The sequence below is a fragment of the Tiliqua scincoides genome, chromosome 5 (genome assembly GCF_035046505.1).
Source record: "Tiliqua scincoides isolate rTilSci1 chromosome 5, rTilSci1.hap2, whole genome shotgun sequence".
NCBI lineage: Eukaryota > Metazoa > Chordata > Lepidosauria > Squamata > Scincidae > Tiliqua > Tiliqua scincoides.
In genome coordinates, this window is record NC_089825.1 from 28,823,032 (window position 1) to 28,838,231 (window position 15,200).

Sequence of the window (15,200 nt, forward strand, 5' to 3'; positions counted from 1 at the left end):
CCCCCTTCTAGCTACATCAGTGCTAACAACACAAAGATAAACCAATGTCAAAGTATGATGGCCAAAACAGCAGCATAAAATGCACTGAGAACAGTCCAAGTGTAAAAACCAGAGGAAGAAAGTCCTTTTGCCTGTTTACCCCATCCCCCAAATGCACAAGACAAGGCATTCTGGCTTTTTTGCACCCAGATCTGTGTGCGGACTGTGTAACCTAAATCTTAAACCTAAATCCAATAAGTGCAGCTTCCTCAACTGAGGGAGAAAACAACTGCTGTCCCTACCCCTTTTTTCTTACCAGAGGTGATTTCTTGAATTATCTTTTGTTCTTTTAATAATCAGACTGTATATGCACTTATGTCAAGCAGCATAATTCAAGTCAGGCCTGCCTGCTTATGTCAATATTGCAATGCATTCTGGACTGTGTGAATCAATGGACCCAGTTTGGTCTGAGACGCTGTTCAGACATTCAAGGCCCCTGACCTCTGCTGCTACCCTGCAAGTTGTATATCCAGAGGAAGAAGACAAGGCTATAAAACTGCAGCTTGTGGGTGCAAGATGGGGTGCCATCTGGTCTGCTAGACCACCCTTTTCACATTGATTACGGGTTTGGAAAAAATGAACACACAAAGAACATACCTTATGCATCCCCAAATAATCCCAATCCCAGAAACACATCTGATTAGAAAACCCCAAGTTTGCCTCACCCTCATCAACACCTAAGCATTCTTCCAGCCTCCAATAAATACTATGGGTCAGTCAAAGAGTCTTTGTGACTCCTGGAGACCCCCTTTGCCTTCACTTCATTCTTAAATTTCCAAAGCACCAAAGGGAACATGCAAGCTGTCTTCAGGAGGGTAGCTATCATTGCACTGTTACCCTTCTTTTCTCTTGTAATTTCCCTCTGTCAATCCCTCCTCTCAGTAACCATGGAAAAGGGACTAAAGAGTAACCTTCTTCCCCTCCCCCATTATTTCCTTTTCCTTTCTTATCAGTGCACCAAATACAAGCACATATGCACTCTCAGCACATTCTAGGAACACACACAACCACATCAATTAAGATAACTTCTAGTGTGTTCTTCTTGAGCCATTAGCGAAGCACCTTATTTTTGATGCTTGTTCTTTTACAATAAATCTTATGGCCCAATTTGATTGAAGAGTTGCGGCACCGGACCTTGTGTTCTGGTGGCATAACACACTTTCTGGCTTAACACACTTTCTCCCAGGGTTTGGGAACTTGTGTTAGTGACTCGGACTCGAATCACGAAAATGAGTGATTTGGGGTAACTCGTGAGTTGCGCTCATGGAAGACTCTGAAAAAGAGTCAGGGCCCCCTGCCTTGGCACTCATCGTCATGCGTGCAGACTCGACTCTGCCTGTGTCTGGGGGTGCTTACTTACTGTTTTCGCTGTGTGAAAAACCTTGTGGTGCCAGCATTCCAGTGGGCAAGCTGCAGAGAAGTTCCAACTGGGAGGCAGGAAACAGTTAATGTGAGCAGGAAGAGGGAGGCAGAACTGGGATCTCTTTTCCTGTCTCTGATAGGAAGGAAGGAAGGAAGGAAGGAAGGAAGGAAGGAAGGAACATAACAAATTTTTCCATGGCGGGTTTTTAAAGGGGGGGTGACTTGACTCAAGTCTTTTGGAGTCACTAAAAGGTGACTCAGAGACTCGGAAAGTGCCCCTGTTATGACTTGTTGTCGAGTCAAATCATGGGGGGGGGGGGCAGTGACTCAGCAATTTGATTCAAGCCGTGCTGGATTTTCCCATCCCTGCTTTCTTCAGCAACTTGTTGGAGAGCAGGTGTTGACCCTGCCAGAAGTGCCAAGTGACTGGCTCTGGGTAATGACAGATATCAGATGCTGGCTGCCTTGATTATACAGGGGATTGTGTAGGGAGCTGGTGGAAAGGAAGGAGGGGGTGGAATGGGGTGGGTGGAACAGGGAGGCAATGGAGGCAGGCCGGATCAGGCCAGTAAGGCGACTGGTTCAGCAGCAGTGATGCCTGCCAAATCCTGACACCCTTTCCAGGCCTGATCCTTCTTTCTGCATCCTCATGGATCTGCCCTAGTGATATCACTGGTGCAGATCTGAGGTGACCCACTGGTAGAAGTATTTTTCAGACACCTCTATCCATAGGTAATGAGTAAGAGGCACTGAAATTGTGTATTCAGTTGTTACTAAAAACACAAAACACCACACTGCATTTTAATTCAATAAATTTAAAAAACCACCATTTTCAAACACCTCTATCCACTGGGCTGGCAGCGACTCCTTGGTGAAAGGGAACAAATGATCCCTTCCTTCAAAGAGGCCTTCAGAGTCCCAAACTCTTCCACAGGATACAGCAGATGCCACAGTGGTGAACTGCATCGCTGTGCAGGAAGTTAGGCAGGACTGGGCTGTTAGGGCCCAATCCTATCAAACTTTCTAGCCTTGGTGTAGCCACAGTTCAGCCCCATAGTGAGGGAACACATGTTCCCATACCTTGAGAAGCCCCAGTGACTGCCCCTCCATCACAGGATGCAGCACACACCCCACTGGCACAACTGCATCAGCACTGGAAAATTGGATAGGATTGGGACCTTAAAGCTTCTCTGCCAGTTTATTCTTTAAAAGGGATCTCTCTCTCTCTCTCTCTCTCTCTCTCTCTCTCTCTCTCTCTCTCTCTCTCTCTCTTCTGTCAGTTCCCCTCAACTTTGAAGACTCGAATTGTCCTAATTATTTGTTTGCACTCCTGCGTGGGGTTGTGGTATGACACAGCTCTGTGTGTGCTTTGCTTTTGAGGAGGCGGAATAAAAACATGAAGAAAGACCTCACGTGTTCAGCATCCTCCTTCCAACGGAGCCAGACAGGCAGTTCTCGGAGCACCAATGGAGGGCACGACGATAATGGGCCCTTCCCTGTTGATTATATCCAAATTCTGGCATGGAAAAGTACAAGTGATATACTGGATTCATAGGGCCAGTTTAAGCTAGTGCAGGGCCCTAAATTTTAAAAACACACACACAAATATTAAAAAATAAAATATTTACTTGCATAGTAAACAGATTCTTTTATTCACTGGCGATGCAGTGCAGATAATACAACTGAATAATAAATATACTGTCAATTAGTTCCAAATATGGAAAAAAGTAAGTATGTATATTTGGAGGGCTGCCCTAGAATCCAATCCTATGCATATCTACTCAGAGGTAACTCCTATGAGAGTCAATGGGGCTTACTCCCAAGAAAGTGGATAGGATTGGGCTGCTAATAAAACACTAACTTTGCTCAAGTACTGCCTGTGGTCCTCTATATAAACAACTGGCTACTGCGCCCTGGAATTTAATAAAGGACTATGGTTTAGACTAAGGGTAAGGGATGTTGAAGAAAGCAAGGCTGGAGAGCATGCAAAACACCCCAAAATGCTTGCTAGACTTCTGAGTAGGCATGAATAGGATTTCAGTGGATCTGCCATCTTGGGTACCCTCTGCCTCCTGCGACACCCCCTGATCCCTGGTCCCCAGGGGGGCCGGCTGCCCCCCCAATAGCAATGCTACTGGGTGCAGGCCCTTGAAAATGCAGTGCCTGTAGCATAAGCTGCTTTCACTATGATGTTAATCTGGGCCTGAATTTGTGGAGACATCAGAGGTCTTTAGCCTGTCTTGTTTGGAAAGAAAATCATGTGTGAGAATCTGTGTACATTTTTCTTATGCACCTTTAAGTGCACAACATGGTCTCAGTGTGCAAAGCACATCACACCAATTATCTCGATATCATTTTGATACAATCTTTACAACAACCCTGCAAGGTAAATATTATTATCCCCACGTGGCCCCTGGGGCAGAGAGAGGTGAGCTTGCCTAAGGTCCCTTTGGGCCAGTTCAGCCGAAACCTCCGTTGCCTGACGGAGTACATGCATGATAAGACTTGTGCTCAACATATCCTGCCCCCTTCCTTTGAGTCTGAGTGGGGAGGGGGGTATCTGAACTGCCCCTCTAAATGTGCTGCTTATTTAGACACATGCACACCCCACAATGGGGGAAACTAGCCCCAACTCACACAGGGAAGGGCCAAGAGTTGTGGGTATGCACATCTTGTAATGTGTGCAGTCAGTCGGGCAATAGAAGTACTGTATAATTGGAACTGACTCTTTCTGAGTTGTTGCTGAGGCAAGAATTGGACTGAAGGAGTCATGATTCACAACTCAATATTGTAGTCACGTTGCTACACCAGTTCTCGTACTCTTGAATTGCAGTAAGCACACGATGAGCATTTCATAGTCTTTCCTCTCAGAGATGTGGTGAAGCCTCTGGCAAACAATTACCTGAGTTTTCTCACAGGCACAATTCCCTCAAAGGCAATATTCCACTCAATTGTGAGTTGGGTTTCATGCCATCATTCACTCCTTTAATCCAGTCCTGAGTGCAGGAACATGAGTGATATCAACAATGCCACAGAATCTCCCATCCTGGTAATCGTTTTTATTACTTTTTAAAAATTACTTTTTTATATAGAAAAGGCTGAATTTCTCTGGTTAATAAATTTATCTGGATTTATCTCTCTCTCTCTCTCTCTCTCTCTCTCTGTGTGTGTGTGTGTGTGTGTGAGAGAGAGAGAGAGAGAGAGAGAGAGAGAGAGAGCTGTGCCTTAGAGATTACTTGCTTGATATCTGTATGAGTAAGGCTTTATCCATTCCTTTAATGCCTAACAGTACTGTCCTATACATGTCTATTCAGAAGTAAGTCATTGAACCCAATTGGACTTAGGGCACAATCCTAACCCACTTTCCAGCACTGACATAAGGGTAATGCAACTTTAAGGTAAGGGAACAAACATTGCCTTACCTTGAGGAAGCCCCCATGACTGCCCCCCCAACTGTAGGATGCAGCACATGCCCCACTGGCACAGCTATGCCAGTGCTGGAAAGTTGGTTAGGATTGTGCCCTTACTCTCAGGTAAGTATGTATCGAATTGCAGCCTTAGGCTGTACCAGCAGCTTTAGGCTATTTCCAGCAGCTTCTGGCAGCTTCCAGCAGCCCATCTAGAACAGTAACTCCCTTAAAGTTCTACTTGTCCATGTTGTCCATATAATGTACATCATGGGTTTTGTTATTCATATCCCACTTATAGTACATTTATATCATAAGAACATAAGAACAACTCCACTGGATCAGGCCATAGGCCCATCTAGTCCAGCTTCCTGTATCTCACATCGGCCCACCAAATGCCCCAGGGAGCACACCAGATAACAAAAGACCTGCATCCTGGTGCCCTCCCTTGCATCTGGCCTTCTGACATAGCCCATTTCTAAAATTAGGAGGTTGCACAAACACATCATGGCTTGTAACCCGTAATGGATTTTTCCTCCAGAAACTTGTCCAATCCCCTTTAAAAGGCATCCAGGCCAGGCGCCATCACCACATCCTGTGGCAAGGAGTTCCACAGACTGACCACACGCTGAGTAAAGAAATATTTTCTTTTGTCTGTCCTAACTCTCCCAACACTCAATTTTAGTGGATGTCTCGTGGTTCTGGTGTTATGTGAGAGTGTAAAGAGTATCTCTCTATCCACTTTATCCTTCCCCTGCATAATTTTGTATGTCTCAATCATAACCCGCCTCAGGCATCTCTTTTCTAGGCTGAAGAGGCCCAAACGCTGTAGCCTTTCCTCAAAAGGAAGGTGCCCCAGCCCAGTAATCATCTTAGTCGCTCTCCTTGCACCTTTTCCATTTCCACTATGTCCTTTTTGAGACCCAAAGACATATCAACCCAATAGGGTTGTTCTTTCAGTTTGGAGAGAAGCTGATCCATTCAGGAGGTCAACTGATGTGGTTGCCTCAGGCAAGCTGATTGGGAGAGGATGCCCCCCTCCATTGTTCCTCCTTCTTTCATTCCCTCGTTTACAAGAGGAAGAGGGGGCGGGAGGAAGAAGTGTGGAGGAAAGTGATAGAGTAGAGCAGTGGTCCTCAGACTGGTGGGTCTTGGGGGAAAGCAGGGAGATGATTCCCAGGAAAAAGTGGATGTTGCAATTGTGACCCACTTTCAGTTTTGTCGTGATCACAACTTCCACTTTTTACAAGCTGCGGGGGAGCCCTGCAGAGCACTCCGTGGGGCTCCCCACACCCCCCTGGACCCTGACACCACATAAGTTTTAAAATAGCCCCCCTTCCTCAGTAGCAGCGTGATCCTGAGGATTGTGTTGCTACCTTCCTGCTCCCCCACAAAGGCTTATCTTGGAAGATTTATTCCTGAGAAGTGTGAGTACCAGTGGGCTAAAGCATCTCTAGGGACACTCTAGCCCACATTCTCCTTTCTTCCACACTTCCTCTTCTACCATCTCCCTTACTTCTTCCAGCTCAGGGAGTGGGAGTAGTAGAAGTTGGTATGTCAGCAGGCAAGGGCACCTAGAGGTCTTGGGCCAACTGTGGAGGGACTAGTTGATTTAGAACACAATCTTATACATATCTACTCAGAAGTAAGTTCCACTGTGTTCAGTAAGTCTTTCTCCCTAAAAAGTGTCCATAGGATTGCAGCCTTAGGGCCCAGTCCTATCCAACTTTCCATCACTGGTGCAACCACAATGCAACCCTGAAATAGGGAAACAAATGTTCCCATACCTTGAGGAGGCCTCTGTGAATACCTCCCCACCAAAAGATGCATTGGCACAGCTGCACCAGCACTGGAAACTTGGATAGGATTTGGCCCTTAGTTATCTCACCAGATCTATGAAAATGTAACCCTCTGAGAATCCCACTCAATAACATGAAAATTCCGGGGGAAGTGGTGGGACAGTTCTTAGAAAGAGATGCTAAAGTGTTGGGGTGGACAAGGTATAAATGCACCCAAGCACACATGCACATGTACCCAAGCATCCTTTCTCTGGACTTCGTACCAAAATATTAAAAAAATGTAAAATCTGCACATAAAAATCAAACTTATGAATGTCACATGATGTTACTAGATATTTACTTAGAAAGGACCCATTGACGCTCTTGTTGGGTTATTTCAAGGATATTAATGTGAAGGATATACCTTTTCCTACTTCGTATGCTTGTAGTGCTAAAAAGAATTTTGCCAGCAATGGAAGTTGAACACAGTCCCAGAACGTAAAGATTGATTGACCAGAGTGAGAGTGAGAGTGAGAGTGAGACTGAGAGAGAGAGAGAGAGAGAGAGAGAGAGAGAGAGAGAGCTTATTTAAGATGAATTTGAGAGAGGGATGTTTTAGAAGGACAAAATGACAATTTACGGTAATAAAGGCTGTAAGGTGGAATTTGGCTCTCAGCAAAATTCTACTGGGAACATACTGGGAAAACGTCTCCTTCCGCCTTTTGAGTAGATGGTGTATTACATTATTTTTCAAAAATCAGATTAGAAATATAACATAGGAAAAAATTCAAACTACTAAAAACCAGGCCAAAATAGGAAGGTCTTGCAACATTCATGTGTACACCTGTATGAATTTATCACACATGAATACACAAGAAGGCAGCTGTATATGATTCTATATAGGTGCCTCCTATTGGGTCAGACCATTGGTTCCTCTTGTCTAGTATTGTCTCCTCTGGCTGGCAGTTTTTCTCCAGGACCTCAGATAGACATTTTTCGCAGCCCCATCAACTGATACTTTGGAAGTGGAGCTAAATATGGAACCTTCTGCACCTCAAAAATGTCCATACGAGGGCCAGCTGTGGCATTTGTGAACATGCAACGAAGGAAGTCCATCCTTGTCAACCACTGTGAATGTCTCTCTTTGTGTATCCTAGCTCTTCTGAACTTGATACATGGATGAAAGTATCAAGAAGGCATTCTCAGTCAATCCAAGTATGAAGTGCAGGAGAGGAGGCAAGTTCATCATCTTTGAAAGGTATGTTCAGAGGTTGGTCTTAGCTTTAATGGGTAATGTAAATACAGTGTACTTAACATTTCCTCTGGTATTCCTTCCTTTAAAAAAGAAACTGCCCATAGTTACTGCTAAGCCATGAATGAAATGTCTAGAAGGGGGTTTTCAGCATCCTTCCAGTGCAGATGCTGGAAAAGAGCCAAGGTTAAATGAGCACAATCAGGCCTAAGTAGCCTTGGATCTAATAAAACAAAATAGCTCTATGATCTGTTAGGGAAAGGTAAGTAGTTATTAAAATTGAATGCCGTAACTCACGCAGAACTGTCATTCTGGGGGAAATACAGTAAGTCACAGACAACCTTCTCTGTCAGAGTAAATTAGCATTTTACCTTTACCCAGAGAACCAGACTCCCCCACCCCTCCAAACCATCATTACTGAGAGCAGATTCACAGTCAAGCCTGTATGCTCATCACTTGTTAAGTGCAAAGTCAAGAGACGACTTGGATGTGTGAAGAGTCTTGGCTGATCAAAGACACAAGTTGAGATTTCAGGTTTCCTAGCCACACTGTCTAGCTGAGGCTGTTCACACACTCATTTGAGGGTTGGGGTGCTGGTTTGCCAAAATGACCGGCTTTTGCCAAAATGACCAGACCCCCTCCCGGCACTTGGTAGCAGGTCCCACCACCCTTCAGTTTCAAGAGTTAGCAGTTTTGTGACATTGCCAGCCCCAGCTCAGGAATCTCAGGTCTTTTGCATCAGCCTGGCAAACATACTGCATCCTGCTATATATTCAAGGGTTAATCAGCCCTGAGCTGTAGTGTGTGAACTATTCCTATTTTACATTTATTTAGCATTGGTAATGTGGTAAGTGCTATATACCTTCCTTGTGCTTGGTTTTCTGTGTTATGGTCTTCCCAATTCTGTGTAATTGGGTGAGTGGCAAAAAGTTTATATTTCCCTTGCTCTTTCTGTCCAGTAAAGTGTCACAAAACACATTCCTGCATGTGTAACAGATGAAAGCCTTACAGATGAAAGTCCTTTGCCTTGCTATAAGCCTGCTTACCCTTCCTATCTTACTGACATTTCCTGCACTGAGCAATATCCCCATCACCATAGGTTCTTTTTTTTTTCCAGGGGATAGTCTTGCAATGGGAAGAATAGCAGACTTTGGGAAGGGGGAATTAAATGTAGGAGGTTAGAGAATCATGTTCTGGAGATGCACACAGTCCAAAGAAACAGAACCAAAAAATGTGTTTAAAATTAGTGAGGCATTCAAAATGGCATGGGTAAGCAGAGGAGAGATGTGAAATATGACTTGCACTAACATCAGAAAGGGCAATCCAGATTCCCAGAGAAAAGCAACTGTGATAAGTTATACTTGCTGGGTGAGAACAAGTTTACCAGCAATTTGGAGTAGCAACTAGAATACTGGCAAATGTCACCAATGGCTGATCCACAACAAAAGCACTGAATGGCTCTATGAGGGTGGATCAGTGATGGCCTCCTGGTCTCCACAGGTAAACCACAGTTCAGGTCCCTTAGAAGTTCTTGAAGTAAGAAAAAAGAAGGAAAAAGACAAAGGTTTATGCAGAAATGTTCTTGACCTGATTCAACGCAATTTTCCATGTTAAAGGAGCCACTGGAAAATGTTCCAAGGGTGTCTTTGACATGCTTCTCTAGAGAAAGACTATAGAGAAGCAGGCTAGTGATGTTTTGGATGGCACATGCTGTCCCACGTGAAAAAGTTTCATACACATAATAAATTACCATGATAAGGGGCAGGGTTCAAGCTTAGCCTTTTAGCTGGGGTCACAGAAACCAGCAAGGATCTAAAATCAGAATTGCTGCTGTTGGCAGTCTAACAACTCAATCCTGAGCGCAGTCCTAACCAACTTTCCAGCACTGATGTAGCTGTGCCAGTGTGGCGTGCACTGCATACTACAGTGGGGAGGCAGTTAAGGGGGCCTCCTCAAGGTAAGGGCATGTATGCCAGAAGAAAATACTTCTTTACCCAGCGTGTAATTAGTCTGTGGAACTCTTTGCCACAGGAAGTAGTGATGGCATCTTGCCTAGATGCCTTTAAAAGGGAATTGGACAAATTTCTGGAGGAAAAGTTCATTATGGGTTAAAAGTCATAGTAGGTATGTGCAAGCTCTTGGTTTTAGAGGCAGGCTGCCTCTGATTGCCAGATGCAGGGGAGGGCACCAGGACGCAGGTTGTGTCTGTTGTCTTGTGTGTTCCCTGAAACATTTGGTGGAACACTGTGAGATACAGGAAGCTGGACTAGATGGGCCTTTGGCCTGATCCAGTGGGGCTCTTCTTATGCTCTTATGTTCTTGTGTTTGTTGTTGTTGGCAACCTTCAGTCTCAAAAGACTATGGTATCTCGCTCTGAATGGTGGTTCAGAATGTGTTTGTCACCTTACCTGCATTGCAGCTAGGTCAGTGCAAGAACCAGTGCACTGGTTAGGATTGCACCCCCTAACTAACTTCCCAGCACCAATGTAGCTGTGCCAATGGGGTGTGTGCTGCATCCTGCAATGGGGAGGGCACTTAAAAAGGCCCTTTTGTTGTCTTTGATCTGCATTGGGGCTGAGTTGGCACTGGAAAGTGGGTTAGAATTGGGCTGTAAGACAGCAAAAATTCTCAGCAGAGACTATTTTTTTCCATTTGTTTCTTCTGTTTTTCTAATTGTTGGTATCATCCTCATTTGCTACTAGCTACACCCTGAGCCTGATCATCGTCACTGAGCTGCATGAAATCCTCTGTCTCTGCTGGAGAGAAGGTGGAGTACCTCAAGACATGAGGGATGCAAACATCATCACGCTGTACAAGAACAAAGGTGACAGGGGTGACTGCAACAACTACCGCGGCATCTCTCTCCTTAGCGTTGTAGGAAAGCTGTTTGCCCGAGTTGTACTAAAGAGGCTCCAGGTACTTGCAGAGAGCGTCTATCCAGAATCGCAGTGCGGATTCCGAGCCAACAGGTCCACCACTGATATGGTATTCTCCCTTAGACAACTGCAGGAGAAATGCAGGGAACAACGACAGCCACTCTTTATAGCCTTCATAGATCTCACAAAGGCTTTCGACCTGGTCAGCAGAGACGGCCTCTTCAAGATTCTCCCCAAGATTGGATGTCCACCCAGGCTCCTCAGCATCATCAGATCCTTCCACAAGGACATGAAGGGCACTGTTGTCTTCGATGGCTCCACATCAGACCCTTTTGACATCCGAAGCGGAGTGAAGCAGGGCTGTGTTCTTGCACCAACCTTGTTTGGGATTTTCTTCGCTGTCCTGCTGAAGCAGGCCTTTGGAACTGCAACAGAAGGCATCTATCTCCGGACCAGATCAGACGGAAAGCTCTTCAACCTCTCCAGACTGAGAGCAAAATCCAAAGTCCAGCTGAAATGTCTGCGTGACTTCCTCTTTGCCGACGATGCAGCTGTCACTACCCACTCTGCCAAAGATCTCCAGCAGCTCATGGATCGTTTTAGCAAGGCCTGCCAAGATTTTGGACTGACAATCAGCCTGAAGAAAACACAGGTCATGGTTCAGGATGTGGACTCACCTCCCTGCATTACAATCTCTGAGCATGAACTGGAGGTTGTCCATGACTTTGTGTACCTTGGCTCAACGATCTCCGACACTCATTCTCTCGATGCCGAGCTAAACAGGCGCATCGGTAAAGCAGCTACCACGTTTTCCAGACTCACAAAGAGAGTCTGGTCCAACAAGAAGCTGACGGAACATACCAAGATCCAGGTCTACAGAGCTTGCGTCCTGAGTACACTTCTGTACTGCAGCGAGTCATGGACTCTTCGCCCACAACAGGAGAGGAAACTGAGCGCTTTCCACATGCGCTGCCTCCGACGCATCCTCGGCATCACCTGGCAGGACAAAGTTCCAAACAACACAGTCCTGGAACGTGCTGGAATCCCTAGCATGTATTCACTGCTGAAACAGAGACGCCTGCGTTGGCTTGGTCATGTCGTGAGAATGGATGATGGCCGGATCCCAAAGGATCTCCTCTATGGAGAACTCGTGCAAGGAAAGCGCCCTACAGGTAGACCACAGCTGCGATACAAGGACATCTGCAAGAGGGATCTGAAGGCCTTAGGGATGGACCTCAACAAGTGGGAAACCCTGGCCTCTGAGCGGCCCGCTTGGAGGCAGGCTGTGCAGCATGGCCTTTCCCAGTTTGAAGAGACACTTTGCCAACAGTCTGAGGCTAAGAGGCAAAGAAGGAAGGCCCATAGCCAGGGAGACAGACCAGGGACAGACTGCACTTGCTCCCGGTGTGGAAGGGATTGTCACTCCCGGATTGGCCTTTTCAGCCACACTAGACGCTGTGCCAGAACCACCTTTCAGAGCGCGATACCATAGTCTTTCGAGACTGAAGGTTGCCAATAATACACCCTGAGCCATAAAATGTAAATTGCTGTCAAGATCACATCCTTTTAGAGCTGCAAGGAGAAGTAATAGAGGTAAGGCCAATCTACAGCTCTACTTCCATCACAGTGCTGCCACCTGCCAGAAACCCTTTTGGGTAAGTACTTTATATGTCTGACTCATAGGTTAAATCAAATGGCACTTATTTTCTGTCTGTCAAATTAGAGGGGCAAAAGGGATGGAGGGAAAAGGAATGTCATTGCCGAAAAGCTAAGTGCTCATTTTTGCAAACTGACCAAAAAAACCCATCAGAGGCAAATGGGTTTCTTGTGTCCCAAATGCAACACAACATCACATTTGTTTTGTTCATGAGTTTCCAAAGTCTGCTTGACTAGCTGGACCTTAGGCAGATCCAGCAAGGCATTTCTCATGCTCTAAAACAGGGGTGTTCAAAGTTTTTGGCAGGAGGGCCACATCATCTCTCTGACACTGTTTTGAGGGCCGGGGGGGGGAGAATTAATTTACATTTAATATTTGAATAAATTTACATAAGTTTACATAAATGAATATATTAAAGATGAACTTATATGAATGAGCGAATTAAGGTCTTGCAATAGCTCAAGGCCTATAAAAGGCCTTGCACAAAACAAGGCTGGCCTTTCCTTTGCTGCTGCTGCTGCTCCTACATCACAGACGTGAGACAGCAAGCAGTGGAGGGAGCCTTCATCCCACAGCTCTCAAGAGAGGTCAAACAATTGCATCTGGCCAGTATGGGCTCCAGCAAGTCTCCAGAGGGCCAGAGGCTCTTTGGATAGTGGGGGCTCCCTTAGGGCCGCACTGAGGGTCCTCAAGGACCGCAAATGGCCCCAGGGCTGGGGTTTGGGCACCCCTGCTCTAAAAGTAGCAAGAGCTCTAAGAACATGCAATCTTTCTTGTTTTACAGAACTCGCCTGATGAACAATAATCAACTAGTATAGTTTAAGAATTGAACTTAGCTCTTTGCCACATAAGAAATTCACACAGTTTCTTTCAGGCCTGATGCAGACTTCTGTGTAACTTAGAAGCTTGCATTCTATAGCATGAACAGAAGTAGAATGACAACGGTCTTTGCGGAGCTCACAATTCTGCGTCAACATGAACAAACAAAAAAGCAATTCACAACACAATTCTAAGTATGTTTACTCAGAAGTAAATCCCATTGTGCTCAATGGGGCTTACTCCCTAGTAAGTGAGTTTAGGATTGCAGCATCAATCAGTCTTACTACTTCATTTCTGAGGCAGCCCTTATTTAGATCCACCACACCAGTGGCATAGCTAGAGGGGGGGTACAAAAAAACTAAGTTTTGCAGGGAGCCTCACCTCAGCATGCAAGGGGCCCCTCTCCCAGAGCCATTCGAGGGAGTGGGAGCAACTGCCTGGAATGGCTTCAAAGGGAGGGGCCCCTTGCACTCTGCAGTGAGGTTCCCTGCAAAACAGTGCTCTACACCCCCTCTAGCGATGCCACTGCACCACACAGTCGTCATCTAGTATGTTGAAAATACACACAGTTTGCTTCATTGCCCTGATTTTTGATAGAGTGGCCGAAGATTCCCTACATTCATAACCCACCTATGTGAAATCATTTCCATTCAAACCAGTTTCAGGCCTCCCCAAAGCCACAGAGTTCAATGGAAGTCGTGCTTTGAGAAATGAATGTTAAATACCCAGCAGCCCAGCCAACCAAATTAACCTCCATGTCTAATTTTAGAGGTGCCTTCTGAAGCTGGCTTCTTTCTAGCCCCCTTCTTCCCAAGTGTCAGTAATTAGCCTAGCAAATACCCTTTTACTTCTTATTCCTAGTAGTCGTGACCTAGTTAGGTGGCTTGCTGTTCAGCCTGTAGCTACTACAGTGGCATTCTGTGACTGAGCACAGATGAAGGAAGCCCCGACAAAGTTTTCAGACCAGCAACCCTGCATCGATTTCTTGGGATTTGCATTCTGGACAATGCAAGCACTTTTCTAACAGCCACGACACACACACTGCTTGTGCAACTGTTTGCAAATTTGTCCTCACTTTTATGGATGAAAGTGAAAAATGAAGAAGCAAAACGATTCTGGGATCTGGAAGTTATTTGGGGTTTGTACACAGTCATCTTATCACTGTGTGCACTCCTTGAAATAAAACTTTTATTTCACTCCTTGAAATAAAACTTGGGGGGGGGGGGTCCCCTCTTCAATTCCAACCAGGTCTGTGTGATCCAAAATAGTTTGGCAAAGTCATGCCAGGTGAATACTGTAATGTCCTCTGCTTTGATGATTCATCTTGGGGCCTCCTGGGACAAGGGGAGCCACCTCAGACGGGGTGGAATTAGGGCTGGCTAAGAGGAGACTGGTTCTTCCTTCCTGCCTAGGTCTGCCCCGCACTGAATCGCATGAAAAATCACAGCCCAGAAGGTGAGTCCTGGTGGATGAGGGGGGTCCCCAAGCAGGGTGGTGGGGGTGGAGAAAAAGCTTCTCCTGAAGAAGAGAATGAGTCTGGTGGTGATTGAATATTGATCATCCTGCTTTGAAGAGGTGGAAGCAGGAGGGGAGGAAAACTTGCCATGTGACTCAGATGATAAATACAAGGGAGCAATTAGAGGGATGCAGATGAACCTCTTTGGCCCTCCCCATCTCCAGGAATATAAAGTGGAGGTGTGGATCCAGGCTGGCATCCTCTGGGCATCAGCAGAGAGGCTCCCCTCCTCAGAGCTGTAAGTGGTCCCTCAGCCCTTCAGGATTGGCTGGCTGGCTGGCTGCCTCTCCCCGCATCCCTTTCCTTCAGTTCCCACAGCCAGACGCCAGCCTAGTGAGGACCTAGAGAGCAAGGGGGAAGCGGGCACATCTGGCTTGCGGAGGGGGGCGCAAGGCGAAGCACAGCTGGGGAGAGCATCCCACCACGCGCAGCCCTCCTCATCTTTCTCTCTCTGTCCTTTCTTTCCCGCTACAGCCTCGCAGATCTTCCCTGCA